The 27,683-nt window shown below is 41.6% G+C and overlaps 1 protein-coding gene across 7 annotated transcripts in view; it reads left to right on the top strand.

Moving 5' to 3' along the window:
- Positions 1-27,683, top strand: part of CREBBP (CREB binding lysine acetyltransferase) — a 149,559-nt gene that overhangs the window by 47,713 nt on the left and 74,163 nt on the right. The window lies entirely within an intron of this gene.

Below are 27,683 nucleotides of genomic sequence, written 5' to 3'. Positions count from 1 at the left end.
CTTCAAAGTTGCACATGTCCATGAGAGGCAGATTAAGTGCTCGGATTACAGGTGTGTGCCATTGATTGCCAGTTCTTCTGAGAAAAATATGGAGAAATGGAACCATGTAGTTCAAGGGCAGTTTCTGCTGAGAACCAGCTTTTTAATGCATCAGAGGATCTGGTAAAGGATGCTTCTTTACTCAGCTGATGAAATATCCTCCTATCTACCCTTTTCTTTGCATCACTTGGGAATATGTTTACTGTCACAGCCTCCATTTTATTTTAAAGAAGCTATATTTGAAGATGGTCAGCTACTTGCCACTGTTGACAGAGGAGAGGAACTAGACAGAGCCAGGGGATTTGTAGACCCCGCGTTTCAATGAAAACAGAACAATGGCTCTCCAAGTGGTGGATCTTGAGTTACAGGCTGATGTGATGTACCTGTTGTGGGTGATGGAAACGGAACTGAGTTCTGGAAGAGCAGCAAGTGCTCTTATCTTCCAGCCCTGGTGGGGACAATTATTAACAAAAGAATACTGACATTTAAAACAAATACGGGATGGTACTTATGTTGTACTCCTGTAAATTCTAGTATTCACAAAGCTAGGAGGATTATTGCCAAGTTTGAGACCAGCCTGTGATAAACAACAATTTCCAGGCAAGCCAGGACTACCCAGTGAGACCTTCTTTAAAACAAAAATAAAACTTGAAAAAGAACATTGATTTTTTTTTTTTACCATAGATATACTTTTGAAAAATAACGTAACTCATGCTGAGTAAACCTGTCTAAATTCTCACCAACATTGGATGTTGTGAGATCCTCTAGTCAAATAATTTTTATTAGAAATCACAAGTAATTGTCTTTCTCAGATTATTTTTACATGTGTGTGTGGGTTCATGCCTGCCTGCCTTTAGTGCTAGGGACCCAACCTAAGGAATCACATGTGTTAGGTAAGTGTTGTACCACTGAGCTTTAGCTTTTCTTTTCTTTTTTTTCTTTTTTGGTTTTTCAAGACAAGGTTTTGTAATCTTGGCTGTCCTAGACTCACTTTGCAGACCAGGCTGGCCTCGAACTCATAGCCACCTGTCTGCCTCTGCCTCCCAAGTGCTGGGATTAAAGGCATGTGCCACCACACCTGGCTCATAGCTTATTCTTTATGTGCTTTTAGATTGTATATCATATTCAAAAGTACCTTCTATAGTCTAAACTATAAATGTGTTGGATGTGGTGACATTCATCTGTAATCTTAACAATTTAGGAGGAAGAGTTAAGGGGATGGCTTGAGCTCTGGAGTTGAAGATCAGCATAGACAATAGAAGCAAGATCTGTTGTTGCCCTCTTCCCTAAAAAATGTAACAGAAAACTATTCTCTTATGTTTTCTTCTTATTTTTTGAGTCTTGACCTTACTTTTTGTTCATGGTGTGGCAAAGCATTTGTTAGTAAGTGTGAGGCCGTGGGTACCCCTACCTTAACACTGTGTTCTAAGAATGCCCCTCTTGCAATGAACAAACAGACTCACCAAAGAAATGTTCATTTTGACCAAAGTTCAATCTAAGGTTGCTTTTTTTCAATTGGTAGTAGTTGCAGTTAATTTACATGTTGTTAGTCTATCTTTCCTTATTGTTTGCATTAGTTATTGATCTCTGCCTGTACCTGTGCTAGAAAGTCATGCCAGCTGTTGACTCACCTTTTGTTCATGACAGTGTTGGTACATGTATTTCTCAGCCATGGCCACACATTAGAATTATTTGGGAGTTTTAAAGAAAAAATGTCTGAACCTCACTGCTGAGCAGTTAGATTAGAATCTCTGAGACATAGCAGGACACGGACGGTTATAGTTTATATTCCTCAGATGATCTTAACAGCAGACAGGGATAAGGACCACTATTTTAGGTAAACATGAGAACCGTTTCTATCTGGATTGAGAGCTCTATCAGTAATGTGTTTTTTGCATAAGCATGAGGACCTGAGTTTGTTTCCTGGTATCCATGCTGCCTGGGAAGGTAAGATACCCAGATCCCTAGGACTTGGTGCTGGCCAGCCTAGTCTGATTGATGAGCATAAGGCCAGTGAAATAACCTATCTCTCTTTTTCCTTTTTTTTTTTTTTTTTTTTTGGTGAGACAGGGTTTCTCTGTGTAGCCTTGGCTGTCCTGGACTCGCTTTGTAGACCAGGCTGGCCTCTAAGTCACAGTGATTCACCTGCCTCTACCTCCTGAGTGCTGGGATTAAAGGTGTTCGCTACCACCTCCCGGCTGCTTCTTTAGGATTTTCAGAAAAAGATTTTTTATTTTTAATTAGGTTTTAATTAGGTGTGTGTGTGTGTGTGTGTGTGTGTGTGTGTGTACGTGTGTGTACACACACTAGAAGAAAATGTCAGATTTCCTGTGTGCTTCCTGATGTGGGTGCTGGTACTTGAGCTCAGGTCCTTGAGAGGAAGCCAGTACTTAGCCACTGAGTCATCTCTCCAGCCCCATCTTTTAGGATTTCTGTTTCTTACAGATTAGGAAGATTGACCTTTTGGGTGGGGGTGGGGTGGGGGGGTGGTTTTCAGAGTTGTTGTCATTTGTGTGTTTTGTTTGTTTGTTTGTTTTTGGTTACTGTTGTGTTAACTGAATGAAAGCGAGTGTAGAAGTTCCTGTTGTCTCCTCCTCAGGCAGTTGAAGTAGTGCTGACATGATTTAATACCTTGAAGGATGTGGTCTGTGTAAGCATGGGGACCTGAGGCTGCCTCATTTTCTGTCTTTGTCCTCCTTTCTGTGGAAAGTTAGGGCTTCTCACCTCCAGACTGACCTGACATCTTTTGTCAGTTTTCTGGTTTTGGACTTTGTCTTTTGAGTTGATGTAGCTGTCTTTATATTTTTCAGGGAAGTGTAAATTTACTTAGATTTTAGGAAAAACACATACTTCTCATTAAGGTATATTTAGTGGCTGAAGCCACAGCTCAGTGGTTAAGAGCACTTGATGTTTTTTTTTTTTTAAATGGTGAGAAAAGTGTGTATTTAGAATTAGCCAGCTGGACTCAGCTTAGATGATCCCAATCTTGTTGGCAACATCCAGAGCATCATAATCAGGAGCCAGTTGAACACACGCCTTCTTCTCTCCGTCAGGCCTTATCAGAGGATTGGCTTTGGACACATCAATGTCGTAGAGTTTCTTCACGGCCTGTTTGACCTGGTGCTGGTTAGCCTGGACATCCACAATGAACACTAGTGTGTTGTTGTCCTCTGTCTTCATGGCTGACTCGGTGCTTAGGGGGAACTTGATGATGGCGTAGTGGTCAAGCCTGTTTGTCCTGGGTGTGCTCTTTCGAGGGTATTTGGGCTGCCTCTGAAGCCGCAGGGCCTTGGGTTGCCGGAAGGTGGGGGGGACGAGCACTTGATGTTTTTGCAGAGGTTTTAGGCTCAAGTCCCAGCACCTATGTGGTGCCTCAGAACCATCCATGACTCAATTCCAGACCTGATCTGACCTCCCTCTTCTGACCTGACCTCCATGACACTGGGCATAGCATGCACATGGTGCATAAACATACATGTTTATAGACAAAAACTGTACATATAAAATAAATAATTCTAAATTAAGTGTGTATATGTGATAGGTACTGTAGGCTATTTACTTTTTATAGAACAGATTAGGACATTGAATAACTTTATATAATTTCAGTCAATAAGTTGCAGAACCCCCTTGTATTCTACTCAGCCTGGCTTTAAGCCTTTTTAATCATGAGCTATGCAGTCTGAACCATGCATGAGTCAATACCGCCACCCCCCACCCCAGTGTATCCTTGGCTGTCCTAGACTCACTTTACAGACCAGGCTGGGTTCAAACCCACAGTGATCCATCACCTGCCTCTGCCTCCAGAGTGCTGGGATTAAAGGCGTGTGCCACCATGCCCAACACTCATTTATTATCTTAAAATTATTGTAACTCTGGGCTGTAAGCACTTGATTTTCTTTCAAAGAACCTAAGTTCAGATTCCAGCATTCAAAACTTTAGGCAGTGCATGACCACCTGACTCCAGCCTCAGGGGATCTGGCATTCTTTTCTGGCCTTTGCTTGTACCTATACACACTCACACAGACACACAGAGACTTCAACAAAAAATATTCTTTTTTTTTTTTTCAAGACAGGGTCTCTCTGTGTAGCCTTGGCTGTCCTGGACTCACTTTTTGTAGACCAGGCTGGCCTCGAACTCACAGAGACCCGCCTGCCTCTGCCTCGGGAGTTCTGGGATTAAAGGTGTGTACCACCATGCCCGGCCAAAAAATATTCTTTATCTTGATGATTGTGGATTATTTATAATTGTGTGTCACTATTGAAGAAAATGCTGTGAGTTTTTTCCAGTATGTAATCTAAGCTGGCCCTAAACTGAGACTCAGGATCTTCCTGACTCAGCCTGCTGAGGGGTGGCATTATAGGTGTCCTGTCATCAGGAAAACAGTTACAGGAAAAAGGTAAGTCATTTTAAACACACTGTCAGTGATGACAGGGCATGGCGAAGTTAACATCTGGAGCCAACTAAAACTAATTCCCCATTTGATTTGACGTTAGCAAACTTGATGTGTTACTATTTTTTAGGGGAGCCTGTGTCAACTTTGCCACTGAAAATAGCCCAGAGAATTGGCCTGCATGTAGAAGGCAACCAGAAAAAGATGAATTTCCATTGGATTAGAAACCACACAGGCACTCAGACTAATATTCTCCTATGATAGGTGCTGAGATATGTTGTTTTATACAGAAGGTTGCAGAGCAGAGTGGGGAGTGTTGTGTGCTGCTTGGTGTTGTAGTTTGCTTTTTGTTGCTTTGTTAATTTACCAAAAGCAGTGTAGCAGGGAGGAAAGGTCAGGTCAGGAACTCAAGCAAGAACAAAGCAGAAACCATGAAGGAACACTGTTTATTGGTGTCGTTTCTGGCTTACGTTCAGCTACTTTTTTTATATAGCCCATATAACTTTCTTGCCTAGAGATGGTGCCCCCTCCATGAGCTGTGCTCTCCCATACCAGTCACCAGTCAGCACACTCTGTCATAGAGATGTACATGTAGTCTGATCTAGGCAACTCCTCAAATGAGGATTTCTCTTACAGGTAGGTATGCCAGGTTGACAGTAAAAGATAACCAGTAGGGGCTGAACAGATGGCCCAGAGGTTAAGAGCACTTGACTGCTGCTCTTCCAGCAGTCAGTTCAATTCCAAGCAACCACATAGTGGCTCATGGCCATCTGAGATCTATTGCCCTCTTGGGGCATGCATGTATACATGATAATAAGTAAATAATGAGAAAACAGCAGCAAACCTGGTCAGGTGGTCCAGATTCTTTTTTATTTCTAAGGTTAATAAAAAATTTCCTAGTGTTGTCACCCTAGAAATCACTTTTTTTTCCTTACTCTGGAAGGATTCCAAAATAAGTAGATAAAGTAAAAAAATATTTTTTTTTCCACAGAGGGTTAAGAGTAGGCCCTTTTTGTTGTGTTGAGACTTTTGAGATACTGCTTGTTTTTTAGAATGTGTTCAGAAAAGTAGAGCTTGATATTGCCTGGGACTCTTCTTCCTAGAGTAAAGGTTTTCACGTGGATCCAGTCTTCAGCCACACTCAACCATCATCATATTGGACCAGTGATTTAAAATCAAAGCTGGGCTCTACACACAAAGTGCCCAACATCTAGACAGGGGTGTGGCCTCAGAATATGCATTTATAACAAGTTCCTCCAGGGTGAACCTGATTATGCCAGTCAGGAATTGCATTCTGGGGATCCAGGTTCTAAAGGAACAGATTCACAATGTAGGCGTTGGAGGGTTAGTAGAGTCAAGTCTCTTGTTAAAGAAGGGTTAGTTCATCTTTGTTCTTCAGACTGTTGGGAATCTCTGATATTTAGTACTAAGTGAAACAGCACTGTAGCACTGTTTACTTCTCTGATGCTTTTCATTCTGATGTAATATCATCTCATCTTTTTTCTTTAATATAACATAAAGGAAGTTAGCAAGATTTCTCAATGTGTAAAAGCCTTTTCTGCTAAGTCTAATAAGCCTGAGTTCATCCCTGGAGACTCATGGTGGAGGAACTGACCCTGTACAAACATCATGGTGCATGTATACATGCAGACATATACTCCCTCCCTCCATAAGATGGAATGAAATTTAAGACTAATCCAAACAAAATGGAATTTGCCTTTTTGTTGCATTTTTAGATTTATTTATTTACTTATTTATTTAATGTGCATTGGTGTTTTGCCTGCATATTTGTCTCTCAGGGTGTCATACCCTGTAAGCTGCCATGTGGGTGCTGGGAATTGGACCCAAGTCTTCTGGAATGGGGTAGTCAGTGTTCTTAACTGCTGAGCCATCTCTTCAGCCCTAAGAATGCAATTTTCTATTCTGAAAAAGCCATAATTTGATCTCTTTTAGATGATCACAACAGAGATGAGTAGTTTGTAAAATGAGCCTCCCCAGCAGTGAAGTACGGTTGTAGTATGGTACATATACAACCCGTGCAGGCGCGGCCTCTGGGCAGAGTACACAGCAGTTTCAGGAACCTCACCATAACTGCAGACCAAGTCAAGCTTCAAGAGTGGAGCTTGGACTCTGAAGTGAGCTGCCTGGGTTCAGATGAAGGCTCCGAATTCCTACCCATATGCCAATGACTTTGTTTACCCCCATCTTTTCTGTGAGGTTACTATAATAGCACTACCCACCCCAAGAACTGGTTTATCAGTTTGAGGGGATAGTACTCATGTCTCCTGGAGGATTTGTGGTGATTTGTGGGATGTGAGAGCAGCTCTTAGGACACTGCCTGGGTTTTGTAGAAATTGAGAAGTGCTCCTTTACTGTAGGACATGAAATAGCCATAAGAGTGTGAAGTCAGCGACGAGACTTTTTGCAATGCTTTCAGTGACTGTTATTTAAATCATAAATTTGAAAGCATAGGATTTTGTAGAGAAAAAAGCATAAAATGTAATTCCATCTCTACTGGGTCTTTTGTTTGTATTTATTTACAGTGTGGGAGTTGCTTTCCTCTTTTAAGGCTGTAGGCTCCAGGATGGAACATGGGTTATCACACTAGTCAACAAGTACCCCGACAGGGCTCACTTACATGTACGATTATGCGGCTTTTTAAAATAAGCTTTGGTTCACCTGGCCTTTGTAGACCAGGCTGGCCTTCAGAGATCCACCTGCTTCTGCGTCCCTGAGTGCTGGGATTACAGGTGTGCGCTACCATATATGTGTCTTTTAAAAGTAAAAGTTGAACTCAGTTTTCCTTTTTTCTACTTAGCTGCTTATTCTCTGTAATACAACCTGAGTGAATGTGTTGCACATTCCTAACAATAATGACTTCTTTGATAACTCTTAGACCAATACTGTAAGAGGAATGAGTAAATAGTCAAGGAATCATCTTTGTTATCTTGGCAGTTCTTGTATCTAGAATTAAAGACATACTGTTGCTGATTTAAATATATTTTAATGTCTTACATTAAAAATATAATGCACATAGAATGGACTGAACAAATCTTGTATCAGTCATAACTTACATACCTTTGCTCCCCAATCTTCAAGATGTAGGGCAGTTTTCTTGCTAGAAAATTCCATTGTACCCATCTTTCTCCTGTGTCATCTTCCCCGTTACTGTAAAGAAACACCTAACAAAATCAAATAAGGGAGAGCTTATTTTGACTCACAGTTCCAGGGTCATACTGGCAGGAATGCATCTGCAGTGGAGAGGAAGGTGAATGCTAGTGCTAAATTGGATTTCTCCTTATTTATGCATTCCAGGATTCTATTCATGGAATGGTGCTGTCTACTTTAAAGTGGATTTTCCCACTATATTCTTTTATTGTTTTTTCAAGACAGGGTTTCTCTGTGTAACAACTCTGGCTTTCCTAGAACTTGATCTGTAGACCAAGTTGGCCTTGAACTCACCTGCCTCTGCCTCCCAAGTGCTGGGGTTAAAGGCCACTACCGCCTGGCTGGGTCTTCCCACTTGAATGACGCTGGTTTAGAAGAACAGCCAGTGCTCTTAACCTCCGAGCCATCTCGGCAGCCTTAAGCTTCTTTTCCACTGGGGACCTGGTATTCAAATGCCTTGATACTGTGGAAGCATTTCTCATTCAAACCACCACATTGCCCTCCCGGGCCCCATAGTCCTGTTGGGATAACATAATGCAAAAAATCCAATTTCAAAAGTCCTCATCATTTTTAACGGTCATAGTACTATTTAAAAGTTGAAAATCTCTTACGAGACTCAGGACAGTATCTTAACTCTAACTCCCTGTAAAATCTAAAGGCAAATTACATGCTTCTGGAGAGAAATAAAGACCACCAGTACTGTACTGTGAGGAAATGATGGACAGAAACAAGATTTGCCAGAAGGGAAAATACCAAATCCTGTAGCTCACTGTCTGAAGTCGAAGACCTTCCATGATTCTGCCTTTGTAGCTTCGCTGTGTGCAGTCTGCTCCCTTACAGTTCTCGGCAAATGTCCCCTGACTCTGGCATCAGAGGTCACCAATGCAACTGAGGCTTCATTTCCACTTTTAGGCTCCACACGCTGGCCTTTTAGGTCCTCCATGCAGGGATCATGTAGCAAACCCTAACAGATCTACATCATGGTAGGTGATTCTAAAGCACGCACTGTCTTGGGATGCTGCTCCTTTGAGTCGTTTTTGCAGCAGCTTTTGTTTGTTGTTTCTTCCTTGGAGCAGAGACTTTCTGTGGGCCTTTTCCTTTCACGTGGTAGAAGCCTAGCTGTGTTGGATCTTGCCTTAGGCACCTTTCCTTTATTCAGTTGCAAATCAGGCCTCTCCTTAATCTCTATTTCTTTTTGCACAAGTCTTAGCTGTAACATTGAGTTTTCTGGTGTTCTTTTTTTTTTTTTTTTGGTCTTTATACTGTATATTTTCTTTCTTTTTCTACCTCACTTGTTCTTTTGCATTGCAGATCTGCATAAGAGTGACTACTAATAATCACTTAACAGGATTAATATTGGCTGTCTTGAAATCTCCGCCAAAGAAATTAGTCCTAAATTTAGCCTTAGGCAGGTTTTGAGGACACAGGTAGAAAGCAGCCACTTCCCTCCCGCCCCCTCCCTCTTTTCCTTTCTTTCTTCCTTCCTTTGCCAAAATATTACAGGAATACTCCCTAGCCTAGTGACTAATACTGTTACTCTCTGAACTGTCTTGAGCTGAGTCTCCACAATTCTCCTAGCGCTCAGTACTGCTGTCTTCCGAGGTCCTGGTAGGTGTCTCATTAAGTTCCAGACCAAAGTTCAGAGACTTACATGCTGCTAAGCAGCAGCACCATGAGGCCTTTGACAGCAGTATCCCACTCCCAGGCATCAACTTCTGTATTAGTTACTTCACTTGTGCTGTGATGAAATACCATGACCAAGACATTTTATAGAAGAAAAGGCTTATATGAGCATAAGAGGTGAGAGTTCTAGGAGATAAAGAGTTCAGCATGGCAGGAAATTGTGGCAGCAGGAGCAGCGGAGAGTTCACATCTCACACCATAAGCAAGAAACAGAGGAAGGAAACTGGGAATGATGTTAAGACTTAGAATTCTCAAAACCTTCTCCCTGTGACAGAAATGGCACCTCTAAACCCCTTCAAATAATGCCAGCAACTGGGGACTGAGTAGTCAAGTACCAGAGAATATGTGGGACACTACTCACTCAGTCCCTTCCTCCCCTTCAGTTACTGCTAATGGCTTTCATTGGGTTGCTTTTACCTAATTGGAACCAACTATATGAATGAATGCTTCATATGGACAGTTCATATCAATGGAGTTGTATAATATGTAGCTTTTGTATCTGGCTTCTTTCATTTCACATTTTTATTATGTAAAATGTATTTTTAGTTATAGCCACTTCTGCTCCTCCATGTTAACCCTCCTCTGATGGTTGCTGCCTCCATCTGCTAATCTAGACAGTTTGTTTTTGTTTCTTTTCTTTTTTTTTTAATTTATTATTATTTTTTTCAAGACAGGGCTTCTCTGTGTGGCCTTGGCTGTCCTGAACTTGATTTGTAGACCAGGCTGACCTTAAAGTCACAGAGATCCTCCAGCCTCCGCCGCCTCCCTAGTGTTGGTATTAAAGATGTGTGCCATCATGCCCAGCTCAGCCTCCTGAGTCTTAATCCTGATTGCCTCTGTATTAGAGTAGCTATAGGCGGTGTCCAATAGTTCAGTCCCCGAGCCTGGGATGTCTTAGCTGGTCTTCAGTATACATTGGAATCCCAAAGAACATAGTTCTAAACCAGCGAATTAGTGCATCAGCAGCAGGATGGATGAACTTAACAAAGAGAATGAGGCAGACAGACAAAAAGCATGTGCTCTTATGTGGGCTGCCACTGGAGCGGGTAGCCCTGATTTAGGGTGGGCCTTCTCACTTCAAAAGATGCATTCAAGGAAATACTCAAAGGTATCCCCGCCACTAGGGTTTTTGTTGGTTCCAGATATAGTCAAAATGATTAGCCATCACATGCCTTGCACTTTAGTTTTTATTTAATAACCCCTGTCTTATGGAAGTAGCATTGTTTACTCAAGCAGATTAATGATTAATTCTGGTTTTCTTTTTTTTTCCAGTCAGGGTTTCTCTGTGTAGCCTTGGTTGTCCAGGACTCACTTTGTAGAGCAGGCTGGCCTCAAACTCACAGAGATCCACCTGCCTCTGTCTTTCAAGTGCTGGGATTAAAGGTGTGTGCCACCTTGCCCAGCTTCTGTTTTAAAATTTTTAAGGTTGTATTTTGAAATTGAGTATTAACTTCTGGGTTTTCTTTTCTTTCTCTTTTGTTTTTATTTTCGAGACAGGGTTTCTCTGTGTAGCCTTGGCTGTCCTGGACTCACTTTGTAGGGCAGGCTGGCCTCTTAACTCACAGTGATCCACCTGCCTCTGCCTCCTAAGTTACTGGGTTTCATCATAAGGCTTTTCATACATAATTAATCTGCTTCTTTTTTAAAAAAGATTTATGTATTTATTATATTATATATACAGATCTCTGCCTGCATGTACATCTGCAGGCCAGAGAAGGGCATCAGATGACATTATAAATGGTTGTGAGCCACCATGTGGTTGCTGGGAATTGAACTCATGACCTCTGGAAGAACAGTAAGTGCTCTTAAACACTGAGCCATCTCTCCAGCCCCTATTATCTGCTTCTTTTCCTCATCTTTTAAGATTTAATCCTTTAGCCCTAAGTATCTCCCTCTTCTTTCTTTCCTTTTTTGTTTTTGTTTGTTTGTTTGTTTGTTTTGTTTTGTTTTTGTTTTCGAGACAGGGTTTCTCTGTGCAGCCTTGGCTGTCCTAGAGTCCCTTTGTAGACCAGGCTGGCCTCAAACTCACAGCAATCCACCTGCCTCTGCCTCCTGAGTGCTGGGATTAAAGGTGTGCGCCACCACCGCCCGGCTCAATCCCTCTTCTTTCTTTTCATGTGTGTCCTACTATCACTGCACTTTAAAAAGCTGAGTTATGAGATAATAGGCTTCTGTGGGGCTTTTTATGCCTTCTTTTAGTAAATTTACTAAAACATTTGGCATTTGTGCCTCTTAAGAATGCGAGGGGTGTGTGTGTGCGAGACAGACAGACAGACAGACACACACAGAGAGGGAGGGAGGGAGGATATATGTGTGCACAGAACAGAGGTCAGCATGAGTGTTTTCTTTAATCACTTTCCACCTTATTTTGTGAGGCAGGATCTCAGTCGCGGAGCTTGTAGTGTACCAATTGACTAGATTTGGTGGCCAGCAAACCCTCACGATTTTCCTGTTCCATTTAGTGTAGTACCTAACTTAAGTCACTCACGCCCTTGTTTTCATTTTGAGTTAGCTTTGGCCCTGTAGCTCACTCGAGCTGTATGAGTATGACTCAAGCTGGCCTCAGACTTGACTGCAGTTCTCTTGTCTCAGCCTCCTGAAATCTGGAATACAGGTGTGAGCTCCTACATTAAGGCATTTCTATTTTTACATGATTTTTATGTCAAGAATACACTGTCTTCGTGAGGTAACTCTGGGATTGCTTCTTTTACCATTCTTAAAATTTATCTAGATTAGTATTATTGAGGCTTAGAGAGATGGCTCACCAATTAAGAGCACTGACTGCTCTTCCAGAGGACCCAGGTTTGATTCCTAGCACCCACATGACAGTTTACAACTGTCTACAGCCATCTGTAACTTCAATTTCAGGGATCTGGTGTCGCCTTTGGGCCTCTGGGTATCAGACACACACATATATGAAGACAATGTATACATAAAACTAAATAAAAATTTAAAATATTAGTACTATTTAAAAAGATTCACTGTTGAAACCATCTTAGTCTGCTATTTTTATCATTGAGAAGGTTTTTTTTTTTAAATTAAAAAAGATGTATTTATTTATTTATTTCATATGACTGCTTTATCTGCAGAAGAGGGCAGCAGACCTCACTTTAGATGGTTGTGAGCCACCATGTGGTTGCTGGGAATTGAACTCAGGACCTTTGGAAGAGCAGACAGTGCGCTTAACCTCTGAACCATCTCTCCAGCCCTGGAAAGGTTTTAAATTATGATCCATTTTAGGTTATTCATAGTTTTTACTTGTGTTAATTTTGGTAATTTGTAGTTTTTTAAGGGGATTTATTGATTTCATCTAACTTATTGTTTTTGTTTGTTTGTTTGTTTTCTTTTCTTTTCTTTTGAGACAGGGTTTCTCTGTGTAACAGAGCCCTGGCTCTCCTGGACTCCCTTTGTAGACCACGCTGGTCTTGAACTTACAGAAACCCACCTGCCTCTGCCTCCCAAGTGCTGGGGATTAAAGGAGTGTGCCACTGCTCAAATGTATTCTTAATATTCTTTTAAAAACAATTATTATAGTTATCTGTGTGTATGTGTGTGCCTGTGGATAGTGCCAGGGCACATGTGTGGATGTTCTGACAACTTGTGGGGACCATTTCTGTCTGTTTATATTGTAGGTCCTGGGAGTTGTCAGACTTGATGCATTTATCCACTGAGCCATGTTAAAAGCCCAGTATTTTTCTATTTAACTTTTATTGTTTGTAGAATATGTTTGTCATGTTTCCTGTGCTTTTCTCTTACTTTCCCCCATTAGGGCTTTAAAATCTGATGAATATTTGAGACAGGGTCTTTTTTTTTTTTTTAAGATTTATTTATTTATTAAATATACAATATTTTGATGCATGTATAACTGCATGCCAGAAGTGGGCACCAGATTTCATTGTAGATGGTTGTAAGCCACCATGTGGTTCCTGGGAATTGAACTCAGGACCTTTGTAAGGGCAGGCAGTCCTCTTAACCTCTGAGCCATCTCTCCGGCTCCTAGTTAGGGTTTAATGTAGCTCAGGCTGGCCTCATATATGTTATGAAGATGACCTTAAACTTTTTCCTGGTGTTCCTGCCTCTGCTTCCTGAGTGCTGAGATTACAGGTGTACTTACTGTGGTGCTAAGGATTGCACCGAGGGCTTCATGAGTGCTAGGTAAACTGCCAACTGAACTACATCCCCAGTCTCCTCTGTATGAATCTTTCCCTTGAAAATTCATTGGAACTTAAGAACTTTATGACACAACATGTGGCTTTTTTAATAATTAAAAATTTTAATTAACTTAGGAAATTGTTTTTATTCAGTACTTTTAAATACATGGATATTTCCCCCTCCTCTTAGTCCCTTTCCTCGAAAATAGTCTCAGTATATGTATATTTATTTGTGTGCATGTATGCGTAGACATCATGCCACAGTGCACAATGCGAAGGTCAGGGCACAACTTTGAGGAGTTGATTCTCACACCATGTATGTTCTGGTGTTTGAACTTGAGCTGCCAGGCTTGGCAGCAAGTGTCTTTGCCCATTGAGTGATCTTTCCAGCTTTATAAAGTACTGCCAGTGCATCTTCAATTTGATGGTTGAAGTACTCTGCCCCCTAATGACTGTGTTTTAACTTAGGACCCCATGCATGCTGGTCAAACACTCTACCACTGAGCTACAGTCTTCAGCAGTGCTTTGGTATATTTAGAAAAAAAATATTTTTTACATTAACATTCTACACATTGAGAGAAGGCATGGGGGGGGGGTGCTGGGGAAGGGGAGAGCACCAAACAACAGCAAACTGTTACCCTCTCTATTCCTCCCCTCCTATTAGGCCTTTCTTCCCATACTTCTCTGATTTACTTACTTTTATTAATGTACGTTAGTGTTTTGCCTGTATGAAACCCTCCGTGTAAGGGTTTCAGATCACCTGGTTTTGGAGTAACAGGCAGGTGTAAGTTGCTATGTGGGTGCTAGGAATTGAGCCCAGGTCCTCTGGAAAGGCAGTGAGTGCTCTTAGCCACTGAGCTCTTCTTTCCATCGTTTTCTAGTGCATGGTCTGTACCTGCCTGAACGACAAGGCAGCCTCTAGTTATAAGGTGTGGTTCTTTTTTTAAAATATTAACCAGAATAAGTTGGCTATTAATAGAATCTTTGCTGGCTTCGAATGGGTGTATTATTAATTATTAGGAAAGGAACATTTAAAGTATACATTTAATTATAGCCTTGCTTCCCCTCTTCCCCACCCCACCCCCCAAAGTGATGTCTGCTTACATCCAGGAAGACATTTCATTAAGTTGTTTTTTTTTTTAAAGATTTTTTTTTTATACAATGTTCTGCCTACACATGTGCCTTGCCCACCACAAGAACGCACCAGATCTCATTACAGATGGTTGTGAGCCACCATGTGGCTGCTGGGAATTGAACTCTGGACCCTCGGAAGTGCACGGTGCTCTTAACCTCTGAGCCATCTCTCCAGCCCCCTCATTAAGTTTTTTATTTGTTTTGAGAGAAGGTTGTATTGGAACAGGGTCTGTATAAACCAGGCTGGTCTCAAATTGACAGAGATCCTCCTGCCTCTGCCTTCCCAGGGCTGTGGGATTAAAGGTATGTGCCACCACACTGAACTTTCATTATGTGAATATACTGTGTTGTATTTCTCTCACAAATTAAAACCATTATAAAATATTCCTCTTGGCTATTTGAGTATTCTGTCTTTTTTCTATTTATTTTTAAAATATATTTTATTAATTTATTCATTACATCTCAATTGTTATCCCATCCCTTGTATCCTCCCATTTCCCCCTTACTCCCCTCCCCTATGGCTGAGGGGGACCTCTTCCCTCTGTATATGCTCATAGGGTATGAATATTCTGTCTTAACGTCTACTTTTCTTACTAATGTAGCAGTTCCTGTTTTCTTATCAGTATCTGAAAATTATATGTTAATTTGCTTGTGTTTCTCTTATAAACAGCATTTTGGTAGCATTTTTCCTTTTATTTATTCTGACGATCTTAGTCTTTTAGCTCTTTAGTTCAGTACCCTTCCAACTGAGCCTGCTGTTATTAGTCTTTTAGCTGTAGTATTTAATATTTAATGTTGACAACTGGATTTATATTTCTCACCTTGTTGGGGAACCTTTCCCCTCACTTGTCTCTTTAGTGTTTTGCTTGATTTCTTTTCTCCTTTCTCTCTTTTTTAAAAAAAAATCTAATTCCCACATGTCTGTTATTTCTGTGTCTGGTTTCTTTTGCTTGTTTAAATAGAATGTTCCCTGGTAACAGTCACATTTCCCTGCCTTTGTGCATGCCCAGTAAGTTTTGACTGTATAGTAGACAGAGTGGATGACATGTTGCTGAATGTAGTTTGTTGCTTTCTGTTGGAGAGTGTGAGGTTTTGTTCTGTCAGTTACTTTTAATCTGTTCAAGGCTGGTGTTGCCTTTCCTTTCTTAAGGCAAATCTTGAAAGAAGCCTTGAAGTTGGTCTTTTGGGGTCTTGTTCAATTACTAAGGTAGTTAGCAGAGCTTTCAAAGTTGGGCTGTAATTAGATCTTCTGTCTCCAGTGCTGTACCACTTAGGTTCAGTTCACCCTGAGCACTCTGTTCCTGCAGCCAAGTTGAGCAGGCTCCAGGTGGGGCTGGCAGCGTAGCATCTCCAAGAATACTGTTCTGATGGTTGAACGTACACCATGGAATGCATTTAGTAGCCTACAGTGATTGCACACTTCATAAATGACTTCAGGGCACAAACTTGTGAAGCGCTGTGCTTTTCTCAATACATTTGAGTCAAAACATGATAAGCTTTTCTAAAATGTTTCTTCTATATTTTTGAAAGAATTACATTTACCATAGACAGTAATTTGTTGTCCATCTGCCACTAAGGTAAAACATTGAAGGATTTTTATGCTGATTGTGGTGTAATATTTTTGGCCTTTTTCAAAATGTGTGTGTGTGTGTGTGTGTGTGTGTGTGTGTGTGTGTGTGTGTGTGTGTCTGCCCATAGCATAAATTTTTATTATAGTCTTAAATGACTGGTTTTTTGTTTGTTTATTTTCTGGAGACAGGGTTTCTCTGTGTAGCCTTGGCTGTCTGGACTCAACTTTGTAGAACTCACAGAGCTCTTGGCCTGTGTTTCCTTGAGTGCTGGGCTTACAGGCTTGTGCTACTGCACCCGGCTCTAAATACTGTATTTATCCTCCCTGAATTATGCTAAGGTCATGAACAGGAGAGGGATGCCACTGTGCCCATACTGTGCGGAGGGTTTTGCAAACAGATTTCTTTTGTCTCATGTTCAGTAACCTTTTGAAGTGGTGCTGTATCTACTTTACAAAACAAAGAGTAACATCAGAGCCACAGTCCTGCTCATATAGAGCATCATTTAAAATTACAAGTTAGAAAGTAGCAGACTTTTACTTAAATCCCACCTATGATTGGCTCCAAAAATTGTATTTATTCACCACTTGTTTGTAAAATGATAATGTATATAGTACCTTATTTTTTTCTGTATAGGACAGGTTTCTCCCTATACAAAATTTATAGAAAATGTAGCCGAGAAAGAGATAGTTACTTCCCTGGAGTATTTTTCATTATATGAAAGGATTTACTGTTTATAGTCTAAAGAAATGCATCCCTGTGCACTGAGATTTGCCTGACACCTGAGCAGGCCATGGCTTTCTAGCTGAGGTAGCTGAAGTAGTGGAAGTAGCTATCTACTTCAGGGTCGTAAGAAAGTAGACTTGTGGCCGGGAGTGGCGGTGCACACCTTTAGTCCCAGCACTTGGGAGGCAGAGGCAGGCAGATTGCTGCGAGTTCGAGGCCAGCCTGGCCTACAAAGTGAGTCCAAGACAGCCAAGGCTACACAGAGAAACCCTATCTCTAGAAAAAATTTAAAAGAAGGGGGGAAAAAGACTTTAAAAATGTGTGTTTGTGTTGGATGCTGGAGGCCAGCATAATTATATCTGTCTATATTTTATGTCTATAGAGCAATCTGCCTCTTAATATCTGTCATTCATTCATTCATTTTTCAGACAGGGTTTCTCTCTTTTTAAAAAAAAATAGATTTTATTTATTTAGTATGCATGCATGTATGTATGTATATATACAGTGCTCTGCATGCATGTACACCTGCAAACCAGAAGAGGGCATCAGATCCCAGAATAGATGCTTGTGAGCCACCATATAGTTGTTGTGAACTCAGGACCCTCTGGAAGAGCAGTCAGTGCTCTTAACCTCTGAGCCATCTCTCCAGCCTCGAGACAGGGTTTTCCTACATAGTCCTTGCTGCCCTAGAACTCAATAAACCAGGCTGGCTCCAAACTCACACCGGTCTGACTGCCTCCTGATTAAGGGTGTGTGCCACCATGCCTAGCTAAATGGGTGTGTGTGTGTGTGTGTGTGTGTGTGTGTGTGTGTGTGTGTGTGTTTATTTTTATGTACGTGGTTGTTGCCTACTTATGTATATCATGTGCATGCAGTTTTTATGGTGGTCAGAAGAGGGTGTAAGATCCCTGCCACAACTGGAGTTACAGAGAAACCCAACTCGATCCTCTAAATAGCAAGTCCAACTGCTGAGACATCTATCTTTTTGACATTGTGATGGCAAAGAGAGGTTTGATTTGTAACATTCTGGCTTAATTTTGTGTTTTGCTTGCGTGTATGGATGTGTGCTACAGTCAAACCTGGTGCCCTTTGAGTCTGAACGAGATCATTGATGCTATGGAACTAGAGTTGTAAGTAATTGTGAGCCGCCATGTGGGTGCTGGAACCCACACCATGTGGGTGCTGGAACCCTCACCAGGTCCTTAGTAAGAGCAGCACACTCTAACCCACTGCACCATCTCCCAGCCCTGCCTGCATCCAGGGATTGACACCGGTTGATAGTTATCCTTTTTTTGTTTTTTGTTTTGTTTGGTTTTTTGGTTTTTCGAGACAGGTTTCTCTGTGTAGCCTTGTTGTTCTGGACCCGCTTTGTAGACCAGGCTGCCCTCCAACTCACAGAGATCCACCTGCCTCTGCCTCCCGAGTGCTAGATTTAAAGGTGTGCGCCACCACCACCCGGCTTTTGTCTGTCTTTTTAAACTTAGAAATTGTGTTCATTTCAGAGACTCGTGGTTGCTTAGGGTGATACTTTACATTCTATTTTTGGAAAGATACCTTAAAGCCACCTCAAGATTGCATAGTGCCTTGTGGCTTCTCAGCATTTTCCTATGTGCTGTTCCATTGATGTTGGAAACAGGAAGTTATCATGTCTTGTGCAGATGGCAAGCAGAAGTAGTATTCTCAGCCATTCACATGTGTTCTCCTTGGACAGGGGTGAGGTACAGGAATAAGGAAGGACGAGAGCGGTTATGGTGTGTGTGTGTGTGTGTGTGTGGAGGTGAGAAGGGTGAGCGGAGAGAGCGGTTATGGTGTGTGTGTGTGTGTGTGGAGGTGAGAAGGGTGAGCGGAGAGAGGGTAAGGTTGGCACATTTACCTGTAGGGTCATTGGAGACAGGGGAGCTGGCTTTCTTGGTAGCTACGGTCTCTGGGTTGTATGACTTAGCCATTGTCTGTGCTACTGCTATTGCTACCCCAAAGAAGGTTCTGTAAGACAAGGGGAAGGAAGCAAAAGGAGAACAGTTCTAACACTTTGACTGTCCTTAGCTTAGGATTTGATTGCCTGATTTGAGCAGCTTTGATGCTGTTTGTCAGTGTTGTGAAAGATGTTTTTCTGAGATGGTGTGTATAGTCCTTAAGTATTGATAGCCAGCTCATTCTTACTTTCTTCCACTCTCCAGGGTGTGTGTGTGTGTGTGTGTGTGTGAGAGAGAGAGAGAGACAGAGAGAGAGAAGAGAGAAGAGTGTGTGTGTGTGTGTGTGTGTGTCTGTGTGTGTGTGTGTGTGTGTGTCTCAGACAGACAGACAGACAGACAGACAGACAGACAGACACACACACACACACACACACACACACACACACACACACACACATTGACTTACTATGTAACTTTGCTAGCTTGGTATTTGATATATTGACCAGCCTGGCCTTAGACTTGCAGAGATCTACCTGCCCTGCCTCCTGAGAGCTAGGATTAAAGGCAAGGACCCCCATGCCAGGTTTAATTAAGACTTCAGGTCTTGGATGGCTAAGGTGGCCCAGGAGATAAAGGTACTTTGCTGTGGAAGCCTGACACTTGAGTTTGATCACTAGAACCCATGGTGAAAGGAGAGAACCAAATCTCAAAAATTGTCATCTGACTACGTATGGTATGGTAAGCATGTACCCACTTGCATATACAAATAAGACCACCGCCACAACCGCCACCACATATGCGCGCGCGTACACACACACACACACACACACACACCCCTTTCTCTAGATGGATGGCTACATACTTGTGATATTATAGATGTTTAGGTTATTGGAGTAGAAACTGCAAGAATGTAAAGATCCAGGCCTCTCCTTCCACTGTCTTGCCAAGTTCTGTTTTGTGCTGAGATATTGAATATTACTATTGTATACGGGGTGGGGTGTCCAAGGCCCAGTTTTGGTGTGGTTTGTTGAGCCTGACTTTTTGGACTGAGAATCCTCTCTTCACTTAGAGATCCATTCTGTAGTTAGTTGACAACACTCATTTATTTCTTTGGGTCTTGTGTCTATTAACCTTGGTCTTGGGAGTACTTGTCCCCCCTACATAATACTTTTACTACTCCATAGAACCTTCTGACAGATAACAAATAATTTTGTTCTTGGTTGATAAACATGTATATGATCACAGCCGAGCTTTAGAAGCAGGTGGCTGTGTGATAGTTCCCATATAGTCTCATTGCTGGAACAGTCTGCTCCTTATATAATGTGGGGGTTTTGTTTATTTTTTGTTCAGTGATTGTAATGGGAGCTTAGGACATTCATTCAGGCAATTCTTACTCTGGTCTCTTGGTTAAGCTCTCTAAAGCTCACGTACCAAATAACTCCTAATGAAGCAACATCTCTGGCTGCCGTAATTGAACCAGAATTCAGACTGGGGAGACAATTGCACCCTTGTTGTCTCAGGAGCTAACATGTGATTGCTGGACAAGTAAATATCAGTGGTTTTAGCAACACACAGTCTTTGGTGTCCTGATTGCACCTGTTTCTGTTTTCCCTCCTTTTCATCTTTTTTACAAAGACTGGTGGTAAAGATCTGATAGTGATGGCCAAACCTCATTCATTCAGATATTTTTCTGGATAGGTTATGCTACATTGGAGCAAGGTGTGACAGTGTATAGCCATGTGATATCTCTGAACTGCAATCAGATTGCTTCAGTGAGTTGCATTTATAGTGTCTGATGACAGCTTCAGTTAATATTTTAAATATAATTGTATAGCCAAATAGTTGGTCATCTTGTCATTTCGGTCAGTCACAATGTTTGCGTAGAAAATTACTTTAAAAAACAGTTTCTTCTTAAAAATAATGCATCTTATAGATGTTTTAAATAACAGAAATTTTAAAAGAGAAAAACTGGGGCCGTTGAGGTGCAGCCTAGTAGTAGGTACTTGCCATGCAAGCCTCATAACCTGATTTTGGTCCTGGAACACACTGTAGAAGAGAGAAATGACTTTATAAAGTTTTCTTCTGGCCTCCTTCTCCTGGCAAACTGTTAACATGCACTCACATGTACGCGCGTACCACCATCATCATTAATAAATAAAATAGAATTTAAAGAAAAAGAAAAACCCTTTAGATTAATCACTAAATGTTTTGCTGTTGACCCCTTCCCACTGCAGCACTTGCTCTGACTGTGTACATGTTTCTTGAAGATTATATACTTTGTGGTCTTGCTATTTTCCCTTTAAACTTCCAAGTGTTTTTCCCTGTCAGTAATCAGATGCTATTTTTTTTTTTTTAACTATGAGAGCCATCTCACTAGCCCATCAGTGCCTTCACTGCTTTTCCACTTTTTGCACTTTTCTGGGGCTCCTCTTTGTGTGCCAGGTGCTGATGCTCTCTCTTTCTAGTCAGGAACCCTCCATTTACACATGTTTTTTGTCCATGATCTTTTTGATAAGGCTTTTCACAGTTCAGTATTCTGTATGCTGTAGAGTTGCTTGACATGTTTTAAAATGACAGTCAACTTTGAGTGTGCTTTATACTTCAGGTGATGGCATTTAGTCTTCTGGCTCCACCTGTAACATTTCAGCCCTCCTGTTGCCACTGATGTATAAAGCTTGTATAAAGGAGAGGACAGCATAGAGCCTCTTTGTATCCCTGTGGCTCCCTCTTAGAGCTCACCCCATATGCTGTTCTTTCACTGTCACAGCAAAGCTAACAGCCTCTTTCAAGAACTTTTCAAGAACTTGTCCTTGTTTTGAGCCTTAGCGTGGCGGAGGCACTTGTGTTTTCTTGTCTCCCAGGTTCTGCTCCCTCTTCCTTCCCATTGCTCTGGGTCTTGCATTATTTATGCTCTCATTACCTGGTTCCTTTGTGCCCTCCTCTAGTATCTGTTTGTCATGGTCATCAGTGAGTGGACTATGAATTGTGGCATATCTGTCCTTTGTATGAAGGTTTGGGCCACATGTGTAGGTGATCCAATGAAATCTATTCTACTGTTTCATAACTGAGCCACAATGTGAATTAAATTTGTGTTGGTACAGGAAAATGGTATTTTTCCTCATGTCTCTTATTTATCTCCTCTTTCCCTTTCCTTCTCCATTGTTACTTACTATGGGCCAGGCTGGAATGGACTACTTAATCTTAAAGAGGCTGTTCTTCTGCCTTAAAGGTTATTAGAATATGAAGAAATTAGGCAAAACACCCCACTTAATTTCATTGGCCCTTTTAGATAGTCTTATAATGTACTCTAGGCAAGAGTACAGAGAATCTGAAGCTGTGGGCGCTTGGTCCCTGTGTGATCATTGGCCACATTGAGAGTATTGCTGGCATAAGCCCTTCCTGATCAGCCAGATTTGGGATCCCAAATTGTTTCTCACTGTAAGTGCATCTCCCAGAAGTAAAGCTTTCACATAAGTTAAATACTTATTGAAACTAAAAAGGACATAAGTCTTAGTATCAGAAGGAACTGTGAACACTCTATTGTGATCATCTGAACAGTCCTTTTTTTTTTTTATTTTTTAAAAATGTTATTAATTTATTCAGATTACATCTCAGTTGTTATCCCCTTATGTTTATCCTCCCATTCCTCCCTCCCTCCCCCTTTCACCCTGTTCCCCTCCCCTAGGTCTGTGACAGAAGGGGACCTCCTTCCCACCATGTGGTTACAGCCTATCAAGTCTCATCCTGGTAGCCTGCTTATCCTTTCTCTGAGTGCCACCAGGCCTCCCCACCACGGGGAAGTGGCCAAATATTGGGCACCAGAGTTCATGTCAGAGTCAGTCCCCGCTCTCACACAACTGTGGAGAGTGTCTTGACCATTGGTTAGATCTGAAAAGGGGTTCAATGTTTATTGCATGTATTGTCCTTGGTTGGTGCAGTAGGTTGAGCAGACCCTTTGGGTTCAGATCTGCCCGTCATGGTGTTTTTCTTGTGGGTTCCTAGGACCCTCTGGGTCCTTCTATTTCCCCATTCTATATTTCCCTCACCTAGAGTCCCAGTAGCTGGAGTCCCAATAGGAAGTCCTCGCATCTATCCCAATCTCCTGGTAAGTGAAGACTTTCATTGGACATTCCATTTGGGCTAGTGGCCAATTATAAGTGAGTATATACCATGTGAGTCTTTCTGGGTCTAGGTTAACTCACTCAGCATGATTGATTCTAATTCCATCCCGTTTGCCCATAAATTTCAGGCTTTCCTTGTTTTTAATAGCTGAGTAGTATTCCATAGTGTAAATGTCCCACAGCTTCTTTATCCATTCTTCAACTGAGGGACACTTAGGTTGTTCCCAGGTTCTGGCTATTACAAATAAAGCTGCTATGAACATGGTTGAGCATATGACCTTGTTGTGTGGTGGAGCATCTTCGGAGTATATTCCAAGGAGTGGAATAGCTGGGTCTTGAGGTAGCATTATTCCTAGTTTTCTGAGAAAGTGCCAGATAGATTTCCAAAGTGATTGTACAAGTTTGCACTCCCACCAGCAAAGAAGGGTTCCCCTTTCTCCACATCCTCATCAGCATGTACTATCACTTGAGTTTTTTGTCTTAGCCATTCTGATGGGTGTAAGATGGAATCTCAGAGTAGTTTTATTTGCATTTCTCTGATGACTAAGGGCATTGAACATTTCTTTTAAGTGTTTCTCAGCCATTTGATAGTCCTCTGTTGAGAATTCTCTGTTTAATTCTGAGTCCCATCTGAATGTTCCTGTTTTTACATGAAAAAATTAATGCTAAGAACAAGAGATTTGTCCATGCCATGTGACTAGTTAGGAGCAGGATTAGAAACAAATTTCAAACTGTCTCCAGCCCAGTGTTTTGCTTGTGAATTAACATAGATTGCACCCCCACAGGTCATGGCCTGCTAAGGCATAGCACGGGCTTTATTACCAGAAGATTCTACTGCCCCAGGCCCTCTCACAGTGCCTTAAAAGAAGTCATATCCAAGAGAAACATAACAGATGTTCTAAATACTTTTACAAATAGGGTTTACTGTTCAGCAAGTGTTCAGACCCAGGCCTGTGTCCTCTCCAATGCGACCAGCATGGGACTATTGCCTGCTCTTAGCAGTTCACCTCATTCTGCTTCCAGGTGTGCTCTGGCTGGTGAGGGTGCTGCCTATGGCATTGTCGCTACTGTCGCATGGCCCTTAGCTTTCCATTCATCAAGTAGAGGTGCTGGAAGGATTCCAAGAGCAAGTGGGTGATAGCTGCTGATGAATACAGGCAAGCCTTTCCATGAAAGCTGTTCTTCTTGGCTTTTCTCCAGCAGCGGTGGGTTGCCAAGAGAGAAATACTTTGGCTTTACAAATGATCTAGCCATAATGTAGGCCAGTAATGGTTCATCTTTCCATTAGAAAGAATGAATATTTATGGTCCTAAAAGTATTTACAATTTTTTGTTTGATATGTATTGGATTATATTGTTTTTATAAGCCTTACATAAATCTGTGGTTTTATGTGTATTCCACTGCATAGAGAAAGATTGAAGGTGCCTGTTTAACCTGTCAGGTCATACAGAACACACCAAGTGTAGCATTTGTTGTGTGTGGCTCACATGTGTTTTGGGCACACATTGGTTTTTTAATTTATGATTTTTTTCTTGTTTAAGCTTGGTTCACATTTTAGCTCATTTGCATTATATCAGTATATTCTGGTCATATTGCTTATGATACTTGATTCTTCTTGAGACAGTTTTCTATATAGCTTTGTCTCTGGTTCTCCTGCCTAAGCTTGGACTTCCATACCCAGTTGCTTCTTAATACATTTTAAGTTTGAAAAGAACGTTTTTAAGTTGAAAATATTTGTGCCTGAGTGTGATAGTGCATGCCTTTAATTTTAGCATTTGGGAGGCAGAGGCAGCTAGATCTGGTTTATAAATCAAGTGCCAGGGCTCTTACACAGAAAACCCCTGTCATTAAATGCTAAAAGAAAAAAGAAAAACAGTTGTGATTTTCTGGGATAGTTTGAAAATAGTTGTCTCCTCGTGGTATTTCTACACATAGTGATCCCTGAGGGTGAGTGTTCTCATCCTAATGTTTTCATGGTTTGTCAGAATCTGTTTCACAGCCAGATACCGTGATCCCAGAGCCCTCTTGCTGCTGCTGGCTTGCGTGTAAGCTTCTCCCTATCATTAGACAGTCTCAAAACGCTATTCTTTCACTTCAGCATTAGTGTAGGTAAGCCCTGGAAATAAACCATATTTCCTGTAGTTTGACCCCAAAGCCTCAGAAAAACCGTGAAGGTAGAAGTAGCCAACATTCGTGGACTTTCTGTATAGTAGCTCTGATTTGGAATTCTTCATGAATGTGATTTGGCTTTTTTTTTTTAAATGCTCACAGACCCCTTAGAGGAGGTGTTTTCATCTTCATTGTATACCAGAGCATAGAAAGTTTTAAGTAAATATCCTAAGGAAGGTCATATAGATAGCAAGTGGCAGAAGCTACCATCCAGACCAAACTAATACCCAAAGCTTACAGATTTGGCTGCCTCTGTAAATGACATCTTACTTGTGGGTGTGTGCTAATAAGATTTGTTGTGCCTCTTAAATCAAGCATTACATTGCCACTGTCCTACTGGCTGTAGTTTGTCAGATCTTTTGTGGAGAGAGCCAGTGTCTCTGTCTAGCGGTACTCATTTCAATCTGGTGTGCGTAGAGGACGCAGCGGTGAAGAAGTGACAGGCCTCATTGTGTAGGACAGTGTCTCTGGATTGGACACAGGGCACTTCAAGTGAGATCTTGAGCTGATCTGTGATGTTCCTGAGCTTTCTAGGAAAGCTTGTCTATGAAGCAATAGGTAGCTTATTTGAATGCCATACTTGGTTTTTCTAAGTATGTTTTCTGGTCACACTTCCTCCAAGTGCTCTGCTATCTGGTTTTAAGTGTATATAAAATTATGAGGAAAACTGAAGTCCACTTTTGAAAAAAAAAAACTTGTAGTCTTCACTGAAATTGTATCATACTTAGCACTTGTCACAGGAAGCATTCCATATGGCCCTGCTGAGTTTTTGTGAGCTCCTTCATGGCAGCATATGTCTCCTTGCCTTCCTTCCTCTTGCTGACCACATGGTCATCAGATGTGTAGCTTTGGACATAACTGTCTGATGTATCACTGGAGTTGGACTCTCCTTTGAGTATTTATTTTGAGTGGTCACCTGGAGATGACCGTTTATTACAGCATAGTTGGCTTCACGAGTAGTTATCTGTACAGTAAAACTCTTACATGAGGTATACGGTTGAGGGTAGAGACAAGCTTGTTATGCACTGAGTATTGCGTTAGCTTGAGTTCATTTTCTCATGAGCAAGGAGCATTCATTTTGAGGAGCTCTTGGGAATCCTATTGACCTGATCTCCTTTGAGAATCTAATAATGTATCTGTTCCCTCAAAAAACCAGACAGACAAAAAAGCAAAACACCACCACAGAAAGCAGATGTCAACACTCAACTCCTCTGTCCTATTCCTACTGATGGCTCAGGTTGTTCCTGCCCATTGTTTCAGCCTAGTGGAGTGTGGGAGTTCTTCTGGGAGGCGAGCTATGACTGGTGTCTATGTGCAGTAAATGCCTCACTGTGCTCCCATTCTACAGAGGAGCAAGAAGGTAGAGCTATGGCGTACACTCTTGTGAAGTCTGCCCTGGGGAGGGGCCTCTTTGGCAGTGGACTACCTCATTGCCTTTTCAATATTAGTGCCATTGTGCCTTAAGAACTCTAGGTTGAGTGTTTTTGTGGTTTACCTTTTTGATGGTTGAGACATCTTGCTTGATGTGTTAGGAGAGGAAGGTGAATAACTCCAAGAAGAGCTAGGATGGTCTCTTGATTGGTGCAGTGGAGAGAATCTTTCTGCTCTTTTGGATCCTGGAGCTTGTTTTATTAATATTTTGATAGCTGTTGTATCATTACAAGTAGAAAATAGTATTTGTTCCCCCATTAAAACAAACTCAATGGGCTTTTTGTGCCCAGAGGTTAATATTTTGGTACCCAGGTTTGTTTGTTTGTTTGCAGAGAGTGTGTCTAGGTTAGGAGATAAGGTGGTCTTGGACCAAAGCCCAAAAAGTTTGTTGGCATCAGAAGTAAGGCAGGGAAAAGAAAAAAAAAAAAAAAAAAAAGTAAGGCAGAGAGCATTCATCGTATGTATGGCCCTAGACTATATTGTGATCAAACAAAACTGCCATCCTGTAAAAATTAACTCTAAAGTGCTTCAACTTTTTTAGTGTGACCAAGTGAACTGCTAGTTGGGTACTAGCTAGTTACTGAGAATCTTGAAAGTTTATTATTTTTATACTATTTTTTTTATTTTGTTTTGTTTTTGTTTTTTTGAGACAGGGTCTCTCTCTGTAGCCTTGGCTGTCCTGGACTCAACTTTGTAGACCAGGGTGGCCTCGAACTCACAGCGATCCGCCTGCCTCTGCCTCCCGAGTGCTGGCTTTAAAGGCGTGCGTCACCACTGCCCGGCTCTATTTTATACTATTATTAATTGCTTATGTCCATGGTATATGTATGTGTTGGTGTGGCTTACATGTAGCTAAACTCAGGTCCCCAGTGCTTGTGGAGTCAGCACTTGACCAGCTGAATCATCTTCCCAGCCCTGTCTCCAAAGTTTAGAAGGTAGAAAGAGGACAGTTGCTTCTCCTGGTGCCCGCAGATGTGCTGTTGTGCCCTGGCTGCAGTGACTTACTTTTTTAGGTGTAACACAAGCTTATGTTCCTGGAGACTCTTAAGGTGGTAATGTCTTGGAATGGTCATTTATTCCCTTTCAAACGCTAAACACCTTCAACATAAGACAAATGTTTGTGGGAGGCAAGACCTGGTTTTGTGCCCAAGTCAGACTCAGTGTGGATTAGCATAGGTACTGATGTGGC

The sequence above is a fragment of the Acomys minous genome (assembly GCF_964271855.1).
Source record: "Acomys minous genome assembly, chromosome: 16".
Classification (NCBI taxonomy): domain Eukaryota; kingdom Metazoa; phylum Chordata; class Mammalia; order Rodentia; family Muridae; genus Acomys; species Acomys minous.
This window is presented reverse-complemented; position numbering and strand designations above follow the sequence as displayed.